General features: G+C 36.7%; 1 protein-coding gene and 1 non-coding gene across 2 annotated transcripts in view; one reads left to right on the top strand and one right to left on the bottom strand.

Annotated features, from left to right (window-relative positions):
• LOC123322974 (dendritic arbor reduction protein 1-like) overlaps positions 1-27,555 on the bottom strand; it is a 287,319-nt gene that overhangs the window by 191,258 nt on the left and 68,506 nt on the right. The window lies entirely within an intron of this gene.
• On the top strand, positions 6,487-6,558 carry Trnap-cgg. The gene has a single exon. It is a non-coding gene; the product is annotated as a tRNA-Pro (tRNA).

The raw sequence follows: 27,555 nt of genomic DNA on the forward strand, positions 1-27,555 counted from the left end.
GAAAGTCAATGATTCGAAATGAAAAAATATTTTGAGCTCATCAGTGGATTCTACGTAAAAAAGTGCCTGCAGAAGTTTCAGTTTTGTAACTTCACAGACAGAAAAGTTATGAGAACTTTACGAAATTGTCAAACTCAAAAACGAAGTATCGTAGGAGGCTGTGGTTTTCACCATTCTTTGTTTCTCCGAAAATGAGCTCGGAAATGTTTCATCCGTTTTCTTCTAGTTGCTATAGTACTCGAGATCCTTTCCGTAGACAACGAATTTTGCCCACCCTGTACAACAGATGTTCCAGATAACTAAAGAGAAATTGATATGTGATCCACATCAATCGTTGAGCAGCTACGTATCCAAGATATGAAATCCAGCTTGCTGGGAATAAATGTGAACAATGTAGTTTTTGTCGACAATTTGACTGATCACAAAAATTGTGATTGTAAGAAAAATTAAAGAATTGAGGTTGTATAATAGTCATCAGATAATTAAGATACGAAGAAAGCTCTGGGGATGTTTCTTCCCCAGTGCTAGAGCAAACAATCACTACTCGCAGAAGACCATTCACTCACGGAAGCATAAAGTTCCCCTTTCTTTGACAGAGATCATTCTGTGGTCAGAACTTCCATCATTGACGCGGGTCGATCCGGTAGGCAGTTCCCGTACACCGTAACCTTCCGCAAAATGCCAAAAGCGCCGCAATTTCTGCATTACAAAGCGTTAATGCGACATTAATAAAACGTGTGAGAATGCAACCTTGTTTTCGATCGAAATCCGTTACTTTATCCTTATTTTCATGGGATCTTTCTCGGAGAGGCACTTTTAACGTGGCCGCCACGTCGTCGGGGTTTTTCGCTGTCGCTGCTCCGTTAATTTTCGCGTTTTTTTTTCCCGGGGATGACGTAAGCCACCACGTCTCTGGTCCCCCCCCCTGGTCGACACCAGACATTCCAACGCGGGATAATGCACATTATCATTATTACCCGTAGATTTATCTTAGACAAAATGTCACAATGCATAGAAATGAGTGCGTTAGATTGATGATGACTTCGGCTCACGCAACTGTATCAGATACATTAGTTGAGGCACGGTTTCTTGGAACCTTGAAGTCTTTGAAGGTGGCTTTTTCATCTTATGTAGCGAGAGTGAAAGTGTTTTGCAACCGGGAGAATGCGAAATGCTTCACTTCACAAGAATGCGTCCGAACACACGCTGTCTGCATCGGTCGATTTCATGGTCTTGTTTTTTTTTTTTAGTAGGAGGCCTCGGCGTTTAACGAGTCCGATTCTAACTTATAAGAAGGAATTGACTGAACAATTAGCTATTTTCCTAAATTTCTAAATATAGTCATTTGCGTATATCTCGACTATGCAATGTATGAAAAAGGGGTTCATTTGGGTGAAGCAAGGGCGTAGAAACGCCATATTAGTTTTTCATAGGGGTGCGCCGTGCCACGTTTCTTTAACTTTTTATTTGCAATCAATCAAATTCGCTAGTTATCTTGTTAATTTAGAGCATCTCTGCAAATTCTGCCAGGTCCAAGTTCCGAGTCCCTCAGTGTTAAACAATATTTTATTCGATCATGGGCATATTAATCTAAATATATAATAAAAAATTTTAGGTTCTCTTAGCTGCTCAACTCTATAAGAACGTCAATTCAAAATTTGGCTTACTGGGGAAAGTGTGCGCGGGTAAGTGTGCGCATAGATTCATTATATGGGCATTAGTTCAGTGAGGAATAAATTATGACATTGTTGATTTTCTTGGTTAAGACTCGATCAATATTGTCCTATTTGTTTAGAAAAATATGAAGAGCCACCAACAGGGGAATGTATCAAGTGTTGTGTTCACCAAGAATTGTGGCACGAACAATAATGCACTGCTTGTAAAAAGGCGCTTCTGTATTCACAATAAACAGCATTTCTCTAATATTGTAACATTTTGATGATATTATTTTGTAATTTGTTTTGATTGTGTGGTTCACAAAGCACTGCGTTCACTTACCCCGTGAGGGTGCGCACACTTACCCGCAATACGGGGCATGTGAACGCACTCCGACTTTCTCTATTAAATTCTTTTTTGCCGAAAGAAAACGTTTTTGTTTGTTTGCTTTTCGATTTGTTCTTATAGATTAGAAAATTCTCTATCTTATGAATATGTTTTAATTTTCCTAGCTTCAACATTTGAAACAGGGTATGGCTTGAAAGGCAAAAGTGCGCACAGTTGTCCCGAATGACTCTATGTCCTTAAAATCCGTATACATAACTCAAATATATCGAAAAATACTTTTTGAAAATTTTAACATTTTTCATTTTGTCTGTATATATCGTATACAAAATTCTGTTTTCAGAAGTGCTCTTTCAAAAAAATTCTACTCTATTTTCACAATCCGGCAACGCCCAAGTTCGAAGTAAAAAGTTAATGCAGTCATTGTCATTTTTGAAGGGGATTTTGAGATTTTCATCAAATTACCTTTTTTTCTCAGTTTATAGTTGTTTCATCTCAAATTTGAAAATTGGTTGTCGAAACTGGATTCAAGTGTGTTAATTATTATCAATTGAAGGTCGATAAATGTCATGTAGTATTAGTATTTATGAAAAAAAAAATTCCGACTATGTTCTGAATCAGCTGATAAAAGAGCAATATTTTTTGAACTCAAACTTCTTGGCTCTTTACACGATCATAATAGAAGGAAATTGATTATATGGAGAGCCACAACTATGATATCTTGCCTTCTCAATTATATACAATGGCTAAAATTGCAACATTGATGTAAAGAAAGTTGTCCAAGTTCAACTGGACATCAAAAATGATTTTTTAAATGAATTTTATGTGAATGTTATCGAAATTCATATCTATATCATCTTACTATACAGGTGGAAAAAGTCCTCTCTGGGGGAAACAGATTTGTTTTTGTGTAAATCCTCTCATTTTGAAGTTATATATCCAGGTTAGTTGATTCCCCTTCCATTCTTCGTAACTAATTTGAAATGTACAAAATCTTTACCATGCTATAAGGACAAGATACATTATGTCCTTGAACAATGATTAAAAGTTCATTTCATGGTGAAAAATTCACAGTGAAAATATTTGTACGAGTCAAAAACCCACCCTGTATATTTCAGCTTCACATCACCACAATCAGGACTATAGCTAGTGAAGAGGATGACAAAGAATTCCCTTATACTGGGAGACCCAAAAAGATGGAGGTTGTTGTTGATTTCATTTTTTAAAAAGATACAGCATCCTGTATATTTACTTCAACCTTGTGATCATCAGTATCACTGAGAACCACCTTTTATATAAAACCGAGACATTTCTCGAAGTTGAATCCCAAATAATCCATAGTTTTTGACTCATCGATCGAATGATCTTTTTACGATTTCTTGAACGATGGCAAGTGGGCTTGTTCGTTTCAGACCGTAATATTTGTCGATATTTAAATCGAAGCTCTATGCATCAATTCTTATCGATATTTTGAAAATGGTGAACCTGTGACATTTAAGCCCTTATTATTCTATTAGAAATTTCGCTAAACTGAACATGCGAGAAACAGCGAGATAATCAATGATGCCTCTTATACGTTGCATACTCTTCATAGGACACTAGATCGGAATTACCACTGGGCGCACCCTGTAATTTCCATTAATCCAGCGATTCTGAATGAACACGGTTCTACATGAATGATCGATCCAATCTGGCGCTGCGTACCGTACACAATAATATCTTATTCCTACAGTCATTCAGCTCAGCTCGAGACCGTGTCGTCGTCTTGGTCGAAGAGAAGAGAAGAGAAGACCGAAAAATCGCGTTAACCAGAAGTACCGGTTCTGGGGAGCCGATAATGCATTTTGTTGCATTTGAAATCGAGTAACAGGACATGCTACTTCCATTTACGTGCCGCACGGTGACAATGAAGCCTTAATGCGATCGCCTTATGAGAACGCGGTCCACTTCGGCCGCTAGATGGGTATGTTAAGACGAGAAGAGAGATTTGTGTCCGTTACAGGGTGGCGCACATAATAAAGTCCATCCATTGAAGGGATTTTTTCGGAAATCTGCATGGCTTTGCAATAGGGAATACTCCTTCTGTCGAAAATGATGTATTTTTTATGAAATATCTTTGAAACGTCACATTTCGAAATAACCATTTCAACCGTTTCCCAAAAAAAATTATTTGAAACACTTAAAAATGGAAAATAAAAATGAAATATGCCTTGATAATGAGATGATGATGATGATGATGAGATAGACAAAGATGGCTGTCTATGAAGTCTGCGACGAACGAGGAAGGTCGTAAAATTTTATGGGATTTTTATGGCCGGTTGCTGTTGAGGCTCGCCATTAGCTACGCGCCTGTAGATCAACAGCTGTCATTTTATAAACAAGCTGATCACACATTGTTCTTTTCATTGTCTTGTATGCGCTGTTGCCAAATCGAAAACTCCGCACAAAGTGATTTGAATTTTAAAACCCCATATTTGAAAGATGATTTTTAATAGTTTCCGCGGTGAATTTGAAAAAATCATGAATGAAACTCATAATTATTCAGTTTAAACTTGCATATGCATTGATAATCCAAATTGAGGAGAATTCCCCATTGGAGGTTTCATTTCGATTCACAGGAAAAACGGGTGTTTTTTGGTAGAAAAGTTAATTTCTTAACATGTGCCGAAGGTCGTACTACTGTTAAAACGATTCTTGACAACATTAACCGAGGAGGAGTTCACTACTGCTGGTGGCAAACCATTCCAGACGTCCAAAACTCTGTTAGGAAGTAAACATTGACGATGAGTTGTTTGGAATTTTTCCTTGGCCAGCTTAAAACTGTGTCTTGGTTATGGTTTCTTTTGAAAATGCTTCCAATTGAATCGCCAGAATGATAGTTAATAGCCCGGTAGGTCACGATAACATTTCTCTCTACGAGTACATTCTATGATTCAGTCAATTGACGACTTCTAGATTTTGGAGTATAACCAGTACAAAAATCTGACAAGCTCGAGGATGTCCATTCAACAATTTTGTTAAAATCTTTTTGAGCCCCTTTAAACGCTGACCTCATTGATGTGCTCTCGCCTCTCATATAACTTTTTCTTCTTCCTACCTTCTAATATTCACTATACAGGGTGAGTCGTTGACTCGTAGAAATATTTTAACAGTAGATTCTCGAGGTTAAAAGTAACGTATTTTTCTATACTTTTTTTCCGATGTGGCCCTGATAAAAAGATATCTACAGCCATTTTAAGTTTTCATAATGAGCTGTGCCACCTCAGGAAAAACAAAATTACCTTCAGAATAACTAGCTAAATCTGTGATAATGCACATTTGTGGATTTTTTAAACAGAGTTGTATTCAGCCAAAGTAAACAATTTTTCTAATTTCACAGATGCTTTTCAATTTTTGAACATTAAATTACTCAAAAACGGAGCATAGATAATAAGAAAAAATATGAAGAATACTTTTATTTTAAACAACGCTCAAATAATCATTAGATAGCGCCCAACTTAGTTTCAACAGTTTGGTTTTTTGAATATTTGGTATTTTTATGGTTCTTAAGGGTCATAATAAAAAACTGCAAGACGTGTTTGAAAAAGATTCATCGACTAAATGAAAAAAAATATTCCAAAATTCATTTCATTCGATAAAACCGTTTTGAAATAAAACCGAAAATAATTTTTTTTATGGTTTTTTCGACAGCCTCTATCTTTTAAACCGAGCCGATTCGGAAAAAATGGTATGGGAAAAACGTGTTTCTTTTGACTTTAAGAATCTAGTGTTAAAATATTTGAACGAGTCGAAGACTCACCCTGTATGTTCACTAAGTGTCTCTCAACAGTTTGTTGAAGTGTATATCGTTCCATTTTTATTAATGTCATGAATTTTCATCGTTTTTGCTCTCAATATAACAGCTACCAAAATATCGAGCTATCATTGGTAGAAAAACCTCCGAAGATTTATAGACAAGGTGATAAAACTGATAACAATCGAACACAGAGAACGAACGCCTTCAACACTCGCAAATTCCAAGAACCACAGAAATGATAACATCGACAACGGTGCCATAGAGCACCTTGCTCCTTTTTCTAATAAATCGGCCTCCTTCGATCTGTTTATTTATGCCTTATCTAAATGAAACAATCGACCCACTGAGGGCCCGAGGAAATAAATATAAATTTCAAGCGAACGCGAAACAGACGCTAAATCATTTCCGCAATATTTCGTACATAACTCTTTCATCGCCAGTATGGCGCGCGGCTTTTTTCCGCGCCCACGCTTTTCAACGCTGGATCCGATGGGCCTCGCACCTCACGTTCCGTGAGTTGCGGGGGTGGGCAGCCTTATTTATCGGAGATTCGCCGAGAGTTATTGGTTAATGGGGGAAATGTTGATATTTGGCGTTTGCGATGAGACAAACGGACGACCCGGAGGTAGTAGGCAGATGGAACGATGGCGTCAAAGTGATGTGTAGCTCGTAAACAATGGTATATGCGAGGCCTGTTGGTCTAGGGGTATGATTCTCGCTTCGGGTGCGAGAGGTCCCGGGTTCAAATCCCGGACAGGCCCTTTTTTACGTAAGTGGAAATCGAATCTACTAAGTGTAGATTATTTATGAACTCTGTGATGATGATCACAATTATGTCCTTCGCATGCCTAACTAGAAATACAAACATGGTAAACTTATCTGAAGTTCACCATATCTCAGTGCTCCACAATTTTTTGGAAATGAAGTGGGCATTTCCGATATTTATACAAAGTGAGTCTTTCACTCCTACAAATATTTCAACAGTAGATTCTTGAGGTCGAAGCAAACATTTTTTCCGAATCGGCTCGGTTTAAAAGATACAGGCTGTTGAAAAATCATAAAAATGTTATTTTTTTTTTCTCACAAACGTTTTATCGAATGGAATGAATTTTGGAATATAGTTTCTCATTTATTCGATGAATTTTTTTATCAGGGTAGCGAACATATTTAATGTAAGAGAATTTATATACCTAATGTTTCATCTGAATCTAAAAGACTTATATTTCAGCTGAATATTTCCACAATCAGAAAGATTGTGAATGAAGAAGATGACAAAGAATTTCCTTCTATTGGGAGACCCAAAAAAGTGGTAGCATTTGAGAATTTTATGTTTGAGTGAATCAATGCGAAAAGTTTACTACAGGATTTTCTATGAATGTCATCGTAGACTAAGTTCCCGAAAATTGATTTTTCTATTTTTCATTTGACTTGTCCTATACATTGTAAATGTCAATAAATACCAATCATCATTATTATATCAATGTATTAAGATGAACAGCCACAAATACGCGCCAATTGGCCTGTTAATTGTTTATTCATGTGAAATTTTTGTTCAAAGGTGAGGTTCATCTTGACTTGGGACTTCCTTCAATTCCTTTTACTTATATTGATGCAAGATGATTTTTGTTGAAGAATTTACCATTCTTGTAATTATCCGTTAATTACGTCGAGAGATACCCATTCCCAACCACTGCATCATATGCATTTCATCTTCGGGTTGATATTGTTGAAATCTACAACTGATGTAACGTATTCAAACTTAAGCCAAAGAAGATGACAAACATTAACTCTCCTCAAGCTAGTGCATATTAAGATATTATACTGATCTCTTGTATTTTCCATGCAAATAACTGGATTTGGTATGCCTTCAATCAGTTTGTATAAACTTCAATTATGTTCGTCACATGTTTTCCGAAGAGATTCGACATTGTACGTAATAACAGAAACTTTTACGTAGAACGGGCAACATATCGTTGATTCAAACCCCAAAAATGTTTTGACAAGCTTTATAACCCCACATTTTCGTACTATACAGAGTGAAATGTGTCAAATTTCCATGGCCAACCGACTGCTAAAATAAAAGTTAATGGAGAGTATACGCAATTCATCCACTTCCAATTTTGAGCAGTGTGGTTTAAAAAATCTATAAACCAATCTTCTCTGTGTTTGTAGCAATTGCAGAACGATGAAATAACAACGGAAAAAAAAGTGAAAAGAGTTTCCTTGAACACATTATAAGAACGACGATTTAGCGTTATCGAACATATATTTACGATAAGGATTTCTTGAAAACTGTATCAGCAAGCCTAGGGCGACAACAGCGACAGTTTACTGCCTTGAACGAAATAATAGAAGAGAATTACTACCATTTGAATCGATATTCCAATACAATTATTTTATGGTGTTAAATCGAGCAGGAAATCGTAATATCCCCAGGGAGACTCGAACCAGTACCCGGGGTGTTCATAAAATTATCGATTAACCTTTTTCAAGCGTTATTTATATTTATAACATAATTCAATAGGGGAAAGAAAGAGGGAACCGACGATGGGCAAAACATTTCAATTCGCCATTCACCGAGGTTTTTTCCATCGATCAATTATTACGGTACCGGTCTAATTTGCATATCGTGGTGTTGAATAAAAATATTAATGGAGAATTGGATGGGCGTCTGCAAAAATGCTCATAATCGGTGGATTCTTGCTTGATGAAATGAATTATGCTCCTACGTATACGATGGATATCTAATTATTTTATAACAACGGTCGAGGAAAGTATTTTGCATAAGAATTTTTATCGATTGACTACACTACCCCACACAAAAGTTCAATGTGGATGGTTGGACCCAATTGCAATACTTGTAATATGTATTGAAAGTTGTTTCTTTCCCTTTCTACTTCTGTCCATTTATCATAGTCACTCTACTTCATTTAGACTAGCTTATTTTTTGTTTCATCTGAAATAAGTGGGCTTATGATTTGCAAAAAGATTTCCTATTAAAATATTCAGAAAAAACTTTGTGATTGAATTAAGAAAGGTTGAAAGTGTTTTATATAGAAGAGAAATGATATGATTTTTCAATTTCTCAATACAATGGATACTAGAACGATTCTATGATTGATCACTGAAATTATCAGCTGAAGTCATAACCAGAATGAAACGTGGTTGTTTTGAAATGTTACCCATAACTAGAAAACGAAAGAGGTTCTTTTATCAACAACCTGCTTCGAAGTAAACTGCACCACAAGAGTTAGGGATATCGTATTCAATCGTTTTTAAAAGTATGTAATCTTCGAGAAAATCGCTGTAAAATCATTTAAAACTCAATAACAACTTGAATAGATCCAATATAAATCAGTATGAGACATTTCGTCAATCTGGTCGCCTTTTTTCTGAAGTTTGGTTCTTTGCATATGCTTCATGAATGTTCTTATTTTGAAATGAAGTCAGTTTATCAACGGCTTCGATTTGAAACGAGTTTTCTGAAAATGCCAAGACGCAAAAACAAACGCTGAGGGCTATCGGAATGTTACAAGATGGCCCTAACTCAGGTTGTTGTAGCGGAAAGGCTCCAAGTCAGCCAAAGTGTGATATCTCGACTTTGGAATGGGTTCAGGGAGACAAGTTCCCTGTTGGAAAGACCAAGGCTTAGTGGGCGACGAAAAACAACACGTGCTCAGGATCGTTTCATCACCGTTTCGGCGAGAAGAAACCCTACATCTACGTGTAGAATGCTACGGAATACTCTTCAAAATGCAGATGGGGTCCAAGTTTCCATCGAAGCCATCAGACGACGTTTGAGAGGGGTGAATCTAGGTTCTAGACGTCCATTAAGAGGAGTTCTATTAACACGTGACCATAAGCGTCAAAGACTGGAATGGGCAGGGCAACATATCAATTGGAACGATCAATGATGTAGTGTCCTTTTCACTGATGAATTCAGATATGGACGATTTTCAGATTCTCGAAGAATAAAGGTATGGACAAGCCCACGCATACCCCTTAATCGTCGCTATGTCCAAGAAGTCCATCTATTCCGAGGGGGTAGTGTTATGGTGTGGGCCGGGATATGTTTCAACGGGCGCACAGATCTACACATTTCTCCTGGGAATATAACCGCCTTACACTATAGGGAGCATGTCATTGACAATGCTGTGCCAAATTTTCACGCTGCTATTGGTGAAACTTTTCAATTTCTAGACGATAACGCTAGACCGCACCGTGCAGCCATAGTTGAGAATGCGCGCGAGGAGCTTGGTATTCCACATTTACCAATACCTCCGCACTCACCAGATTTGAATTGCATAGAACATGCATGGGATATGCTCCAGAGAAGATTTGATAATCATCAACCTACCCCAGAATCCTTAAATGATCTGAGAGAGCTTCTGCCCCGTTTATGGAACCAAATTCCTCAAGAAATGTTCAACAACCTCGTGTGTAGTATGCGAAGAAGATGTCAAGCTGTTATTGATGCCCGTGGAGGCCATACATTGTATTGATAGTCTTAAAATGCTTGAATTCTCTGGGAATAAAATTTCGTTATTTTACTCGATCTTTCTAAACCCCTGCATACGCATACGCTGCAGACCTATAGGCTAAAATTAATTCGCAACTTGAAATCATATTAATATGAATTTTTATCACAAAAATCTTATGTTAACTATTTTTTGGAAGTTAAGACAATATCCCTAACTCATGTGGAGCAGTTTATTTCATAAAATATGTTGATGTGCTTAACACTGCTTACTTATGCAACAGAGCTAGGACAAAATGTCACGGAGCTGATTTTCTTCATTCTTCCGATATTCTCGTCTATACTGAAGAACCTACAAATTGATTGGGCAGTGTAAGTGCAGATCTCATGGACGTATAACTGTTGTATAAGTCACGTGTTTCAGAAATATCTATAACGTGCATAGATTCTATTACAGATCAACAGGTAATTAATAATGGATTACAATTTATTTTTTCCGTTGAATAATAGTAATTTCAACGTTCCATAAATAATGATAATGTTCACGGTATTTAAATTATTACAGGCGTACACATTCTTCCCATAATGATAATGTTTATCGCGGACGACAAGTTGAAAGTAATAAGTCTCGATAACTTTGAAATTTATAATTGCTTTTTTTGTCGATATTAAGAATGGAAATAGCAATTTGATCGGATCGAGATTTGACCAGTGGTTCAATACAGGGCAAGTTTAAGGGCAGAAAGGAAGGAATTAAGTTTCGTTGCTGTAAAAATATATGTTTGGGGTTTTTTGTCTGCTCTTTTCTTTGGAAACAATGATTAAGCTTGAAAAAGACATGAAGTTCTTCCATTGAAGTTTGGCGGCTGTAGTTCGATTTTTTTCAATAAGTGCAATGTTGCCAAGATTACCAAAAATTCAGGGATTCCAAGAAAGGTAACACTCGGAGGCAAGAGCGATATATCGCATCGGCTGGTGAAATTGTTTTCGAAGTGTGTTGCGTCATTAAAAGTGGAAATGTCAAGCTCGTGACAGCGCGAACAGTTGGCCGGAGGCCCTTGCATGGGCAGCGGAGACGTAACGGGATTTGGCACGAGGAGGGCTCCTCCGTGGCTGCTCCACATATCGTAGACCGCAGGTGCTTCTGGCAATCGCCGGAGAAAGTGATCGTTTTCGTGAGCCAGAGGCGTGGTGCGAGGGACCGCATTCGGGGAGGTCGAAATCGAATGAACTGAGCCCAGAAATTCGTTTTTTTCCATCCAGAATTGTTCAATTTTTTCCGAAGCGACCATAAATACTGCAATAGTATATAACATTACTAGCAAGGTAAGAGGGTTTTTTTCTGGCGAATGGAATATATAACCTCCTTGAGCCGGTAAAACCCGTTACCTTGCGAGTATTGTTTTATATTTTATTTGTTTCTCATTTGTAAAAAGGTTAGATAAATTCCAAAAAAATCTCAATAATTTGTCGCAAATGTCGTAAGCTATGGAAGCGTTGCCATGAACATGTCTGTTTATTTTTCTTTACATTTGTTTTGGCGAAAGCGAAAATGAATGTACCAAAAGAAATTATTGAGGCAGCCAGCATTGTAGCTTCAAGTGTATTACCTGCAAAATCAGCTTCAGGGTACGAGCGAGAATACGACGACTTCAAAAAGTGGCAAAACAAAAATAGTGCGATTGGGGTAACTGAAGATGTTTTGTTGGTCTACTTGAATCAACTATCAGCTAGATTCAGCCCTAATACTTTATGGGCAAAATGGTCTATGCTGAAAAGCTGCTTGGAAATGAAAGAAAATGCCCCTGTTCGCAGGTTTGTTTTCCTTAAAAAATTTATTGAAAAATATGACGTTTAGTTGTCATTTGCAGATTTCAAAAGGTAATAGGGTTTCTGATACGAAAAAATGAGCGTTATACGCCAAAAAAGGCCAAGGTATTAAGTAAAGAAGAGGCTGAACAATTTTTTTTACATGCTCCTGATGTAATTGTAACAATATTTGGGATTTTTGGATGTTGTCGATGTGACGAAATTCTCTCCTTAAACATGAATGATGTAGAAGATATGGGAAAATACGTTATTGTAACATTGCGGCACACAAAAAATTTAACAACAAGAAGATTCACCATAACCGATGATGGCTGCAGCTTCAAGCCCTGCATGTTATACAGAAAATATGTAAATCTTCGGCCTCCTGGAACAGAAAGCCTAAGATTTTTTTTGACATACCGACATGGAAAGTGCATTTCCCTTAATGCTGGCCAGCACACTATTGGTGGTGTCCCAAAGCAAATAGCGAAATATTTAGGTTTAAAAGACCCAGAGTTATACACCTACCACTCTTTTCGCAGAACTGGAGCCACTATGGTTGCGGAATCGAGTGGAGATATTTTAGCACTAAAGCGTGCAGGAGGGTGGAAGAGCACCGAAATTGCGATGAGTTATGTCGATGATTCGGTCAACGAAAAAATCGAAATGTCTAGCAAATTATTTGGTAGTGAGGAGAGTACAAATGTTCTGCAGTCCTCGAGTACAGCAGTTTCTGAGTCAACAGATGGTTCATCATCATCAGTATCAACTCTTTCATCATCAAAAATCTGTGTTACTGGAAATAACAATTGTACCATGATTTTCAAAATATATGACGATGAAACAAAATTTTCTAATGTAAATAATACTACTAACTTGTAACTTGTAAATTTTGCAAGTTAGCTGTCAGTTTTACAAGTCAGTGACTTGATTAAATAAACTTTCTTGATTAATATTGTGTTTTTCGAAACTGACGTTCACAAATGAGAAACAAATAAATTCTTTTTCTGGGCAGCCCCTGCTTAGATATAACTCTCTAAAGATGGCACTTGACGAACAATTTTTTCCTTAGAAAACAAACTGACAGAAAAGAAATTGAGCATGATCGAGAAAACAATAAAAAAAAGTTCACAACTGTAAAGGGTACAAAAAGCCACACTTTAAATTTGTTCATTCATCCGTGTTCTTTCTTTGGACTGTCCTCGTTCTCGTGGATCGTTGCAGCATCTTCTGAGAGAAGCTACGCCACTGCTTTTCCGCGCAATATTTATCAATGAAATTCACCTTCCGATTCAATAAATCCGCAATCTTATTACTCTCTTTTTACTTTTTCTTGTCGGCATACGCTTTGAAGGGCCGCAGTGGATTGCTCATCGAGTTGTTTTCTCTTTTGCCGTCATTTCCCCTACAAGTAGGACGCTATGTACGAATATGAATGAATGTTATTCGGCATTCGCTTTTTATCACCTCGTTTTCAGGGTTGAATGCCCTAAAAGGAAGACTCGCTGGAATTTGGTTAAGTTGCACAGGAACATGAAGGATATAAATCGATATTGCAGTCATTTCTTCAATTTTTGTGAATTCAAATCTAACTGGAAAAAAATAGGTTTAACAACAAATACCACGCAGTTTTGGATGTCATCATCTGGAGATTACTACAATAAGACGATTTCAGATGGCAAGAATTTGATGAAATAAAAAAAAAGAACTTAAAATACTCCAAAAGAACATATGTATGTACAGGGTGGGCAAAATTCGTTGTCTAGTGCTCTTTTTCGGAGAAACAAAGAATGGTTGAAACCGCAGCCTCCTACGATACTTCTTTTTTGAGTTTGACAATTTCCTAAAGTTCTCATAACTTTTTTGTCTTTGAAGTTACAAATCTGAAACTTGAACCTTCTACAGGCACTTTTTTACATAGAATCCACTGATGAGCTCAAAATAATTATTCATTTCTAATCATTAGGTGAACTTTCATTTTTTTTAAATGCAAACTTTTATTGAATTTGTTATTTTTGCATTGAAAAAAAATCTTTCGTCAGTAGATTATACGTATGAAAGTGCCTAAGAAGATTCAAGTTTCAGATCTGTTCAAAGACAAAGAAGTTATGAGAACTTTTCGGAATCGTCAAAATCTCAATTTTTGTTTATAACTCGAAATCTAATAATGATAGGCCGATTCCTTTTTTAGATTTGGATTAGTCATGAAAAAAGAGCTCGAGAATGTGTCATCCGTTTTCTTCTAGCTGCTATAGTTCTCGAGATCCTCTCAGTAGACAACGAATTTTCTCCACTCTGTACACATGTATACCTATGTTTCAGATAACTTCACGAAATTCTGGAATAAATAGAAATTTATACATGATTCCTATCAATTGTTGAGCAGTGTGTTTTATGTACATTTCAACTCCTACTCACCTCCATAAGAAAATCTTTTAACCGGTTAAGGTATTCCTTGATGAATTTTTCAATAAAGTCGGAATTTTAGGTCAAGTAGCAGCAATGGACTGAATAAAATTGGCAAATTGCAGACTTAGACTCGTAGAAATATTTCAACACAAGATTCTTGAGGTATAAAGAAAAAATTCTCTCCTATACCATTTTTTCCGATTCTGCCCTGATAAAAACATATAGCTATTTTAAGTTTTAAAAATGAGTTGTGCCACCCCTAGAAAAGTAAAATTACCTTCAGTGTCTGTGACAACACATCTGTGGATCTTTTGAACAGCATTGTATTCAGCCGAAGTACCCAATTTTTCACATTTCACAGATACTTTTTAGTTTTTGAACATCAAAATTCTCGAAAACGGGTCACTATATCAGAAAATATGAAGAATACTTTTATTTTACAAAACGTTCAAATATTCATCAGATAGCGTCCAAGTTAGTTTCAAGAGTTGGGTTCTTTGAATTTTTGTTATTTTTATGGTACGTAATGGTAATAATAAGAAAACTGGAAGACTTTGTTGTACTCGAAAAAAATTCATCAAATAAATGAAAAACAATACTCTGAAATTCAGTTCTATGGATTAAACCACTTGGGAGAACAAAAAATAACATTTTTATGGTTTTTCAACAGCCTGTATCTTTTAAACTGAGCCGACTCGGAAAAAATTGTAGGGGAAAAAACTGTTTCTTTTGACCTCAAAAACCTACTGTTAAAATATTTGTACGAGTCAAAGACTCAACCTTATACTCAATATTATGTTCCTGTTTACTCTCAAGAATTCCACACCCAGGAATGGAAATCTCAACTCTGTAAAAATACAGTGTGATGTCTTCATCTGCAATAAACTGACACTTTGTAGTACCTTGCACCTTTTTCGGCCATTATTACCCGGTCTACTTGTACTCTTGGACGGACCTTGAAACGACCAAACCATAAACTGATAAGTAATTGGTCGATAAATCCGCAATTTGTCTCGGTTTCTCCTCTGACAAATTAGAAAAAAAAAAACTCATCCGAAAATGGCGAAATAATAGGTGTACACGACTTCGAGTTATCGATTGAGGTTCCCCATAAACACTAGGTGGTGCCTCCACAAATCCAGGTGTTGAAGCCTGGTTTCTCGGACAAAGTGGGTGGTGATGTACTTAAATGTATATTGCGATAGAGCGGAGACAAATCTATTAATCTGTACTCGGAATTTGCGACACACATAGTAAAACGCCCGGGATATTTCCGATAAGGCGAATGCGTAACCTTGAAATACGGAGATAATCTGAAAACATTCGGAACTGGTTTTAGAAGGATCGTGGACCAGTTTCGTGCACGAAAAATCCGAAGTCAAATAAGCCGTGGTTGTTGTTCTGTTTGAACGTTGTGATTTACTCAAACCACCATGATAATTGCAGATTGTTGATGGCATTAATTCCTGGAGAAATTCTCGATATAAATTAACCTTCTGGAGAAATGTCCCAGGTTTGCGTTTTGAGATATCTAGAAATCAAAACACGAAAGAGAAGAAGCTGCAACTTCCAATCAAAGGTTTCCTATAGCAACATTCTAACGTTCCCTATTCGGAGCGAAATAAATGATAGTACATATACTCCATTCACATTTATTTTAGCAGTCGGTTGGCCATGAAATAATTTTCTCAAGTTTTTGTAACTAGAACGATGTTAGGTTGGCACTCATGAAATGTCGTTAATGTCATAACGCCGTTGCCACAACTAAAATCAATTTTTATTACGAAAATGCCAAAAGTGATTGAACAAAGAGACAGGGTTTCAGGAAGTGCTATTAAGAATTCAGGTTCGCTCATTCAAATAGTTATACCTTGATATTCTAAAATCCACAATACGACAGACATGGTAGCGAACATATTCAATGTAAGATAATTTATATAATGTTTCATCTGAATCTAAACGGCTTATATTTCAGCTGAATATTTCCAAAATCAGAAATATTGTGAATGAAGAGGATGACAAAGAATTTCCTTCTATTGGATGGAAAAGTGGTGGCATTTGAGAATTTTATATTATGTTGAGTGAATTAATGCGAAAAGTTTACTACACTTTTAGCAGAGAAGTTTTAGCAGTCGGTTGGACATGGAAATTTGACACATTTCACTCTGTATAGTACGAAAATGTGGGGTTATGACGCTCGTCAAAACATTTTTGTGTTTTAAATCAACGCTATGTTGCCCTTTCTACGTAAAAGTTTCTGTTATTAAGTATTTTATCACAATGTCGAATCTCTTCGGAAAATATGTGACCAACATTATTGAAGCTGATTGAAGGCATACCAAATCCAGTTATTTGCATGGAAAATACAAGAGATCAGTATAATATCATAATATGCACTAGCTTGAGGAGAGTTAATGTTCGTTATCTTCTTTGGCTAAAGTTTGAATACGTTACATCAGTTGTAGATTTCAAAAATATTAACCCGAAGATGAAATTTATATGATGCAGTCGTTGGGAAAGGGTATCTCCCGAAGGAATTAACAGATAATTACAAGAATATTAAATTCTTTAACAAAAATCATCTTGCATCAATATAAGTAAAAGGAATTAAAGGAAGTTTCAAGTCAACATGAACTTCACCTTTGAACAAAAATTTCACATGAATGAACAATTGACAGGACAACTGCCGAGTATTTGTGGGTGTTCATCTTAATACATTGATATAATGATAATAATAATTGGGTATTTATTGGTACCTTAAGACATTTACAATGTATAGGACAAGTCAAATGAAAAATGGAAAAATCAATTTTCGGGAACTTAGTCTACGATGACATTCATCGAAAATCGTGTTGTAAACTTTTCGCATTAATTCACTCAAACATAAAATTCTCAAATGCCACCACTTTTTGGGTCTGCCAATAGAAGAAAATTCTTTGTCATCTTCTTCATTCACAATCTTTCTGATTGTGGAAATATTCAGCTGAAATATAAGTCGTTTAGATTCAGATGAAACACTCAATAAATTCTCTTACATTGAATGTGTTCTCTACCGTCTGACGTATTGTGGATTTTAGAATATCAGGGTATAACTATTTGAATGAGCGGACCTGAATTCTAAATAGCACTTCCTGGAACCATGTCTTCTCTCTCTTCCAAACACTTTCGACATTTTCTTAATAAAAATTGATATTAGTTGTGGCAACGGCGTTATGACATTAACGACATTTCATGAGTGCTAACCTTACTCCGTTCTAGTTACAAAAACTTGAGAAAATTATTTCATGGCCAACTGACTGCTAAAATAGATGTGAATACAGTATAGTTTGGAAACCTTCAGATTGCCCTCTCCATCGCACCACCTGACAAGGAAGACAAATCCACGCAAACGAGGCGCGATCTCGAAAAAATCGAAAACAATTAGCCTATCGTTTCTCATATTTCATTATCCCCATCCATTTGTAAACGTTCAGTCACAATCTTGATTGCGATTGCGAAATACGAGGGCATTTACAACGTCCGCCCACACGGCCCTTTCAGGAAATAATAACAACAATACTGCCAACTTAAGACAATATAAATAACCTCATATGGCGGCTAATATGCCAAGATGTCTAATTTATCTCAGCCAATTATCGGGTCGGTCACCTATTGAGCAATTTACGCGAGAACTCGAAAACGGTTTAGCGACATGGAAAGGTGAAACGACAAAAAGATCGCGATTTACGGCCTCTTCACTCATGGCCGATCGATACAGGGTGAGCATTCTGCCTATACGCAGCATCTTTTGATATGAATGGGTCTCAAATAGAATAAATCAAGTCTCACCTGAAACCTCTAGAAATAGCACCCGCATAGTTCAAATAGATGTTGCTCCAGAAGGTCAGAAGTTTCAGATTGAAATACAGGGTGAGTCTATGACTCGTACAAATATTTTGGCAGTAGATTTTAGGGTAAAAAAACACTTTTTTCTTGTACTATTTTTCTGATTCGGCCCTGATATAAAGATATAGCCATTTTAACTTTTCATTATGATCTGTGCCACCCCTGGAAAAATTATATTCCGAAATTCATTTCATTCGAAAAAATCGTTTGGGAGATATAACTACGAGGATGTATTGATATCTAGTTAGCCTAAACCAATTCCATGCATGAAAAAAAATATTGCCTTACCATAGCAACGAACAATAACTCATTAGAAGTGTCAGTGTGAAGTTTGAGGTCAAAAAAGTAAACCAGAGTTACACAATAAATTAAAAGAAAGAAGATGTCCAGCGAAATTGTGAAAATCGAAAAATTGGAGTATCAAGCCATCATCAAGTAGCTGTATTTAAATGGGTTAAGAGGTGAGCAGATTTACGAAAATATACTTAATACCCTTGATGATCAATGTCCTTCGAATGCGACAGTGAAAAATTGGAATGCAAGCTTCAAAAGAGGTAAATTTTCCACTGAATTCGTGATTCTGGGTTTGAATCACTAGAACACCTCCCTTATTCACCAGATTTTGCTCCATACGACCATTATTCCTCAACTGAAAAAAAGTTTAAAAGGTCGTAAACTTCCTTCCAACGTGGAAGTAATAAAAGCTGTGGAGGTCTGGTTTGCAGAGCTAGAAGAAACATTTTCTTTTGAAACGTCTAGAAAAGTTGCAGGTTCCCTGTAATAAATGTATCCAATTAAGAGGATCATATGTTGAGTAATAAAATATTTTGACATTGAAATTTTGTTTGGTTCTATACTAGGCTACGAATTTTTCAATACATCCTCGTAAAAATAATTCGTTCATGGTTTTTCAACACCCTGTATGTTTTAAACCGAGTCGATTCGGAAAAAAATGTTAAAAAAGTGTTTCTTTTAACCCCCCAAAAAATATTTGTACGAGTCAAAGACCCTGCATACTAACTACTACTGGGTTTCTTGTGCAATGTTACTCAGTAAATTTGTGAAATAACCAATTGGAGATCTCTGCTGATGAAGCAATAAAGACTGTCTGGCTGGTGAGACTATACTATAAAGCCCGTTTGCAACAGCCGAGAATTCCCTAGAAAATTTACTGGAGATTTCATGCGCCGTGAATTATGTACCGTTGCATACACACTTTCGGTAGAATTCTCTGTTCAGTTGCGTACTAAATAGGCTCCGCCCTTTTCTTGCGAGAATTTTGTAGAGAATTCTCCAGAGAATTCTCGGCTGTTGCAAACGGGCTTAACCCTAGAATACTGCGATAAATGTACGTCCTAAATATGAGACCAATAATCACTTAAGCCCGTTTGCAACAGCCGAGAATTCTCTAGAAAATTTACTCGAGATTTCATGCGCCGTGAATTATGTACCGTTGCATACGCACTTTCGGTAGAATTCTCTGTTCAGTTGCGTACTAAATAGGCTCCACCCTTTTCTTGCGAGAATTTTGTACAGAATTCTCCAGAGAATTCTCGGCTGTTGCAAACGGGCTTTAGATATGGGGCAAAAGACCTGCATGCAAAGGCATGTTAGAACATCACGAGAAAAACCCTCGATAAAATACAAAAGCTCCACATAATTCCATTTACCCGAAAAAGGTAACTTAAAAAATCCATCTTTTCAAATGGACAAATCAAAGAACAGAAATCTGGAAATAACCCAGACAGTATAGAAGGCAAACTTGTATGGAATAAGCATATTGAGAATGCTGCTGGTAACGCAAAAAAGACCTTGATGGCGTGCAGAAATCTGGCTAGCAAAACTTGAGAATGTAATCCAAAAATGCTGCGATCATTTAGGTAATGATTGTGAGACCAGTAGTCACTTATGGGGCAATAGTATGGCATGTCAAGGCAGGTCAGTATAGTACCAGGATAACCTTCGATACAATACAAAGGCCAGCGAGTGTTTGCACCACCGGAGCTATGAGGACTAGGGCTCTGGTCCTTACAGATTTCACTTCTCCTCTTTTAGTGATTAAGAATATGTTACACCCCCTCATGGGTCTCCTTACAGGGTGCTGCCACCTCAACGACCCCAAAAGACAGAGTAAATCCTCTTGTTGATATGACTTCTTACGTTTTCGCGTGCCCACCCTGTATCGTCAAGACGCGAGCCTTGGTATACATCTCGGCGACATTCGGGGGGCGATCCTTGAACATTTTCCAACTTTTCTAGACCGCAAATTATGCTGGTACCACAAAGGAATAATAGAAGTACACGCAGATAAGGATCGCGGACAATAACACGGAATAAAACGAAAGTTTTCAGCGCGGTAACAACGCAACACGGGGATCGGAGTCGTACATTTAGATATAATGTCCGAGATAACCTATAGGTACCTTTATATTACATAAAATTACCTTATAATAATTTACACTGCTACATTATTGCCTGTTTTCGATTTACCGGTACGGAATAGGATTCTGATGGTGAAATCGCACGGCATAAATGCCATGCACGAGAAATTGAATACTTCCTATAGACGATCTTGATCTTACATCGATTATTTATGGGTCTAGTGAGGATATCGTTCTTGACATCGATAAAACGCGTGTTATCGTGCCATAATCCGGGAGACATTCTCGGGAGATGCGTGAGGCAGGTAGTTTGGGAGCCCAAGAGGCAAATTCGGGATTTACTCGAGCGTGTCAGATTAATATAAGAGGCCCTGTAAAGCACGCCCACCAAAATTTAGTCCTAGGGGAAACTGTCTAGGACAGCCTGTCAGAATAGTAAAAAAACGAACATTTTACATACTCGAGCGTGTCAGATTGAGATATAAGTGATTAATCACATTTTGAAAAGTATGCATTATCCTCAACTGACAATTTTTATGTGAAGAAAATGTGTGGGAGGGCGCCAAACTTGCAACAAAAAAGCATGAGTGTGTACATTTTTGAACGCGGTGGCTTTTTCTTTCATTTTCTGAGAATTCTAATGATTCAAGAATAACGAAAAAAGTAAAATCCGACAGTTTCAGCAAGCTGAAACATTTAAAATTGCCCATAAAGGTCACAAAAATAAGTTTTTTGAAGTATCTCCTCTCCTGGGCTCCAAATCGTTTTCACATTCATCATAAAAATTGTAGAACATAACATTTTCTACAAATTTCGTCTGAAGCGATTTTTTCTACGTCCAAACGTTTTTGACATGCAGGGTGACAATTTGAAAACTTGCCAGTCCAATTATGTCACGACAATGATGATTTCAGAGAAAATGCCGGAACAGGTCAATTTCTATTCATAAGGGGACAAATTTTTAGCAGAATTGTAAGCCGAAATCTCCTATACCTACTCTAGGTGTAGGAGCTATCACCCCTTAATTCTCAATGGGGAATAATTGAAAGATCACTTGAACCTCTACATGCATACTATGGTTTGCAAAGTTTTATTGAGACCTTGAAGTAGTTACAGGGGCTGACAATTGGAAAATTTGCCAGGCCAATTATGTCTCGAAAAGGATGTTTTGAGAGAAAAAACAGGTCAATTTTTATTCGGAGGGGGGAGGGGGACATGTTTCTAGCAGAATTGTAAGACAAAATCTCGTCAATCTTAGGTGTAGGGGTTGTCACTCCTAAATTCTTAATAGGGTTATAGAGGGTGATCTACACCTCAATTGGAAGACAGTAGTATTATGTAGAAGGACATATTGTCTTCCAATTGAGGTTTAGCTCACCCTCTATTTTCTATGAAGAATTTAGGGGTGATAGCCCCTACACCTAGGGTTGAGGAGATTTCGGTTTAGAATTTGACTCAAAATATGTCCCCTTCCTTTAAAAATTGACCTGTTCCGGCTTTTTCTTCGAAAACATCCTTGTCGAGACATAATTGGCCTAGCAAGTTTTCAAATTGTCACCTCCTGTAACTACTTCAAGGAATTAATAAAAATTTGCAAACCACGGTATTCGTGTAGAGGGACAAGTGATTTTTCAATTGAGGTAAATCTCAACATCTATTTCCTATTAAGAATTGAGGGGTCATAGCCCCTACACCTAGGGTTGAGGAGATTTCGGTTTACAATTCTGCTCAAAATATGTACCCCTACGAATAAAAATTGACCTATACCGGAATTTTCTCTGAAAACATCCTTGTCACGTCATAATTGGCCTGGCAAGTTTTTAAATGGTCACCCTGTATATGACAATGAATGCACATTAGACTGGGATTCTGGATTGACCTTGCCCTTTCACATGTATGTCTAAGCCCCTCGCCCTCATCACCCTCTAACTCGAAAACAGGTAGTAGTATGTAAAATTGCTTCAGACAAAAGTTGTATGAAATTATATTATCTACAACATTCATAATGAATACAAAAACGATTAGAGGTACAGGAAGACAGATATTTAAAAAAAAGCATAGTTATCACCTTCAAACTGTCAGATTGAGAAAACTCAACCTGATTAGTTTCAGATACACTTAGATGAACCATCTGCATGAAAATCTGACACGATCGAGCATGTATAAGTTACGATTTTTTCTGCATTTTCAAAGGACAGCTGTGAACTGCGACAGCATAGCAACATTGGAAATATTTCAGGCAGACAGATCAGAATCGTTAACCTTAGTACCCAAATTTTCCGAAATATCCTACGATCCGTTCTGCGTAAACATCTAATAGGCTACACGCTGTAGGAAATGTATTTAAATAAATAAAGCAAAACCTGACACAACCAAATTCGTGAAATCTTAATAGGTATACCTCTGACGGCATAATATCTCTCTTGATTGAAAAATCCAAGGAGAACACGCACCGAAACCAACAATTCGTACCTAATGAAATACGTTTTTAAATACAAGTTGAACCTGGTCGTAAATAAACGAGAGCTTTCGTAAAAATTCCTGACTAGCAACTAACTTTTGACCTACACGCCTACGCCAGGTAACTACTTAAATAATATTCTACCGGGCATACAAACGCGGTTCTTTCGTAAGATTCAGGATTTATCCGTGGATTAATAGTGCGCGAGTTTAATTATTTCCGAGCAAAAATGCGCTTATCTCGGTGGAAACGATGTAGAAATTTTCATTAGGGACTGAAAATACAAGATTAAACTGCGATGTTGCAATTCGATTGGAATTATCGGAATTGAATTTTCATTTCTTCGTTTATAATCGAGTTCGCAGGAGTTCATTTAATTGAATCGGTCGTGAAGGTGTTAATTGAAATGGTGGTATCTTCGGAATTCGGAAGAATTGAAAGATTACTCAATGCTTAATGTTCGAAGCACGATTGAATCCAACTGCATAGTATTTACACTCGGTATAAAGTACTTTGCAGTAGAAATGGAATATAACAAACAGTAACTAGGACGGAGTTAGGTTGGCACATATGAAATGTCAAAACTACGTTGCCACAACTATTCACCAACTGCTACTTTTTACGCTGCAAAAATACCGCACAAAAGTGAAGAAAAAGTACCTATTTTGAATTGAAATCTGTTCATTCTAATGATAACCCTGATATTTTAAATTAGACAATTCATCAGACGGTATCGAACATATTCGATGGAAGTAAATTATAATTATGTTTATGTAAATCTGAAGGGCTTATATTTCAGCTGAATGTTTCCACACTCAGGAAGATTGTGAGTGAAGAGGATGATAAAGATCTGCAACAACAAGTTTGGACTTATAATTTGAAAACTGAACACTTCAGTTTAAGATAATTTGGAATATAAATGTTTTTCTGTCATAGCAAAAATAATTCATTGATTTGTATGAAGCTTCTTCGGCATAGAGAGAAAGAGAACCTACCTTTCAACCCACTATTCAATATTTCTTCATATATTTCGTCTACTAATTGAAATTGACCATACCTGAAAAGGAAAAAAATTATAATGAATGAATAGCAGACAATGAATTAAATATCACCGCAATATTTCAACTTTGTTCGATAAAAATTCAAATATTGAATTGATGTAACCGATACTTGATGAAAATCCATAATTGAACTTGAAAGAGAATATACGATTTTCACAAAATGAGTTTTAAAACTATGACACGTGTTACCTCCACCCACCTGAAGATGCTATTGGGATAGCGAAACACGTGTCATGGTTTATAAACTCATTTTGTCAAAATCGTATTATCAGTTTTGAGTTCAAATAATATTCAGTTTCTAATTTAATTCTGCTTTACAAGTCAGAATTCTGAGATACAGGTCAGAATTTTTAGTTCTGAGTCGAAATTCTGAGAAACAAGTTAGAATTCTGACTGGTAAGTCGGAATTCTGAGAAACAGGTCAGAATTCTGAGATACAAATAAGAATTCTGACAGGTGAGTCGGAATTCTGAGATTACGGGTCAGAATATTGAATTCTGAGTCGTAATTCTGAGATACAAGTCAAATTTCTGACTGCTAAATCGGAGTTCTGAGATACAAGTCAAAATTCTGACTGGTGAGTCTGAATTATGAGATACAAGTCAAAATTCTGACTGGTGAGTCCGATTTATGAGATACAAGTCAAAATTCTGACTGGTGAGTCGGAGTTCTGAGATACAGATCAGAATTCTGTGTTCCGAATCGGAATTCTAAGATACAGGTCAATATTCAGATTGGTGAGTCAGGATTCTGAGACACTGGACAGATTTGTGAGTTGCAAATCGGAATTCTGATGAACTAGAGAGCAGTTTGAGAATGAATTAGTGGCAGTAGATTTTTAGAATTACATTTTTTGTTTTTGTTCCATTTGATCTCTGAAAATGTTATTTTTGGAAATATTGGAGGAACTATTTGGATTTTATTTTTCTCTTGGTTTCGACTACTCAAAAACTGTCTTGTTCTGTATTCGAATATGGTGTTTAATTCACGGTCTTGATCAAGCCATCAGAATGATAAAATATATTAAAAATTTCTGACTTTTACTTCAGAATTCCGACTTGTATTTCAGAATTCCAACGTTCAACTCAGAATTCTGACTTTTATCTCAGAATTCCAAACTATAACCTAGAATTCTGAATTGCATTTCAGAATTCCTATCTGCACCTGAGAATTCTAACTTGTATCTTAGAATTCTTACTTTTATCTCAGAATTGCAAAATACCACTGAGACTTCCGACTTTTATCTCAGAATTCCAATGTTCAACTCAGAATTCTGACTTTTATCTCAGAATTTCAAGCTGCAACTCATAATTCTGACTTGTATCTCATAACTCTAATGCCAATGATACTGAGACTACCGACTTTTATCTCAGAATTCCAATGTTCAACTCAGAATTCTGACTTTTATCTCAGAATTTCAAGCTGCAACTCATAATTCTGACTTGTATCTCATAATTCCAATGCCAATGCCACTGAGACTTCCGACTTTTATCTCAGAATTTCAAGCTGAAACTCATAATTCTGACTTGTATCTCATAATTCTAATGCCGATGATACTGAGACTTCCGACTTTTATCCCAGAATTCCAATGTTCAACTCAGAATTCTGACTTTTATCTCAGAATTTCAAGCTGCAACTCATAATTCTGACTTGTATCTCATAATTCCAATGCCAATGCCACTGAGACTTCCGACTTTTATCTCAGAATTACAATGTTCAACTCAGAATTCTGACTTTTATCTCAGAATTTCAAGCTGCAACTCATAACTCTGACCTGTATCTCAGAATTCCTTTCTTCATCTCAGAATTCCAACTTGCGAGTTGGAATTATACATTTGGCAAAAAATGTGGGACGTAGGCCCTCATATTTTTTTTTTCATAATGGTTATTTTCATTCACACAAGAAAAGGAGCTTGATTTCACTCTAATGAATTATGGATTTTCTTTTTTCTACAATGTAAAACCAAAATAAGAGTAGAGCTCTACTCTTCCATTTTCGTAGTCAAAGGTCCACCGATTGAGTTTTCGTCATCCTGATCTAAATAAACCATGAATGAAACCATCAAGGTCGCCCGGAGAAAAATCATCAATGACCACGACCACCCAACCACCGATTCGCGCACCGAAGCCGTAAATCCATCCGCGCGTCCGAAAAATCGATTACGAAATCGTTATAAATAAAATCGAAGACTTATAACGATAATCTAGTGAAAATAATCGTCCTGCGAAGGCGATTCATTTTCGAAACAGGTGTCCTTACCGTTAGTCTTCATTATGTCCCCTGGGTGTCTTCGATAATTATGCAAATCACACGGTAAGTTATTAGAGGATTTGTCCGGGAGATTTGTGGCAGGAATTTGCCTCTTCCTAAAACGGACATACATTTACGGATTTATACGCGCAGGTCCTCGGGTCTCGTTTGAGGCGTCACGCCAGAGTTCAGACCTCGGAGATTTCCAGGAGTATTTACGGGTCAACGGAGAAGTCTTCTCAAGCATTGGGATATTTTGAATTTGTTGTTTTTATATCATATAGAGGCTATGAGTAGAAGCAACAAGCTCATGGTTCATGAACATTTTCAGGATGGGAATTGTATAAAAGAGGTCGCCCGTTTATATGTCCAATCCATGTAAAACACCCCCACTTTGATAAGTGCCAATTTTCTCTCATCATCGATCGCCACATAGATGACACTTATGCCTCGCACATAGGTGACACTTGTGCTTCGTCACACAGGTGACACTTGTGCTTCCTCATGACAGTTGTTGATATTCGATGGTTTTCTTAGGCATTTTTCGGGTATTTGGAAGTTGTCAACTGGAGAAAGTGTCAGGGATTCTTGCAGAATGTTTTGCATCTCGCTGTCACAAGCGACTTATTCGTTTAGAATACAGGGTGAGTCTTTGGTTTGTACATATATTTTAACAGTAGATTCTTGCGTTCAAAATAAACACTATTTTTCTATACCTTTTTTATCCAATTTGGCCCTGATAAAAAGATATGGCCATTTTGAGTTTTCATAATGAGCTATGCCACCCTTGGAAAAACAAAATTACCTTCAGAATAAGTAGCTAACTCTGTGACTCTACACATTTGTGGATCTTTCGAACAGAGTTGTATTCAGCCAAAGTACCCAATTTTTAAATATCAAATTACTCGAAAACGGAGCATACGAAAAAATATAAAGAATACTATTATTTTACAAAACATTGTAATATTCATTGGGCCCAACTTAGTTTTTGGTATTTTCATGGTACGTAATGGTCATAATAAGA

Source organism: Coccinella septempunctata, chromosome 1 (assembly GCF_907165205.1).
Source record: "Coccinella septempunctata chromosome 1, icCocSept1.1, whole genome shotgun sequence".
Taxonomy (NCBI): domain Eukaryota; kingdom Metazoa; phylum Arthropoda; class Insecta; order Coleoptera; family Coccinellidae; genus Coccinella; species Coccinella septempunctata.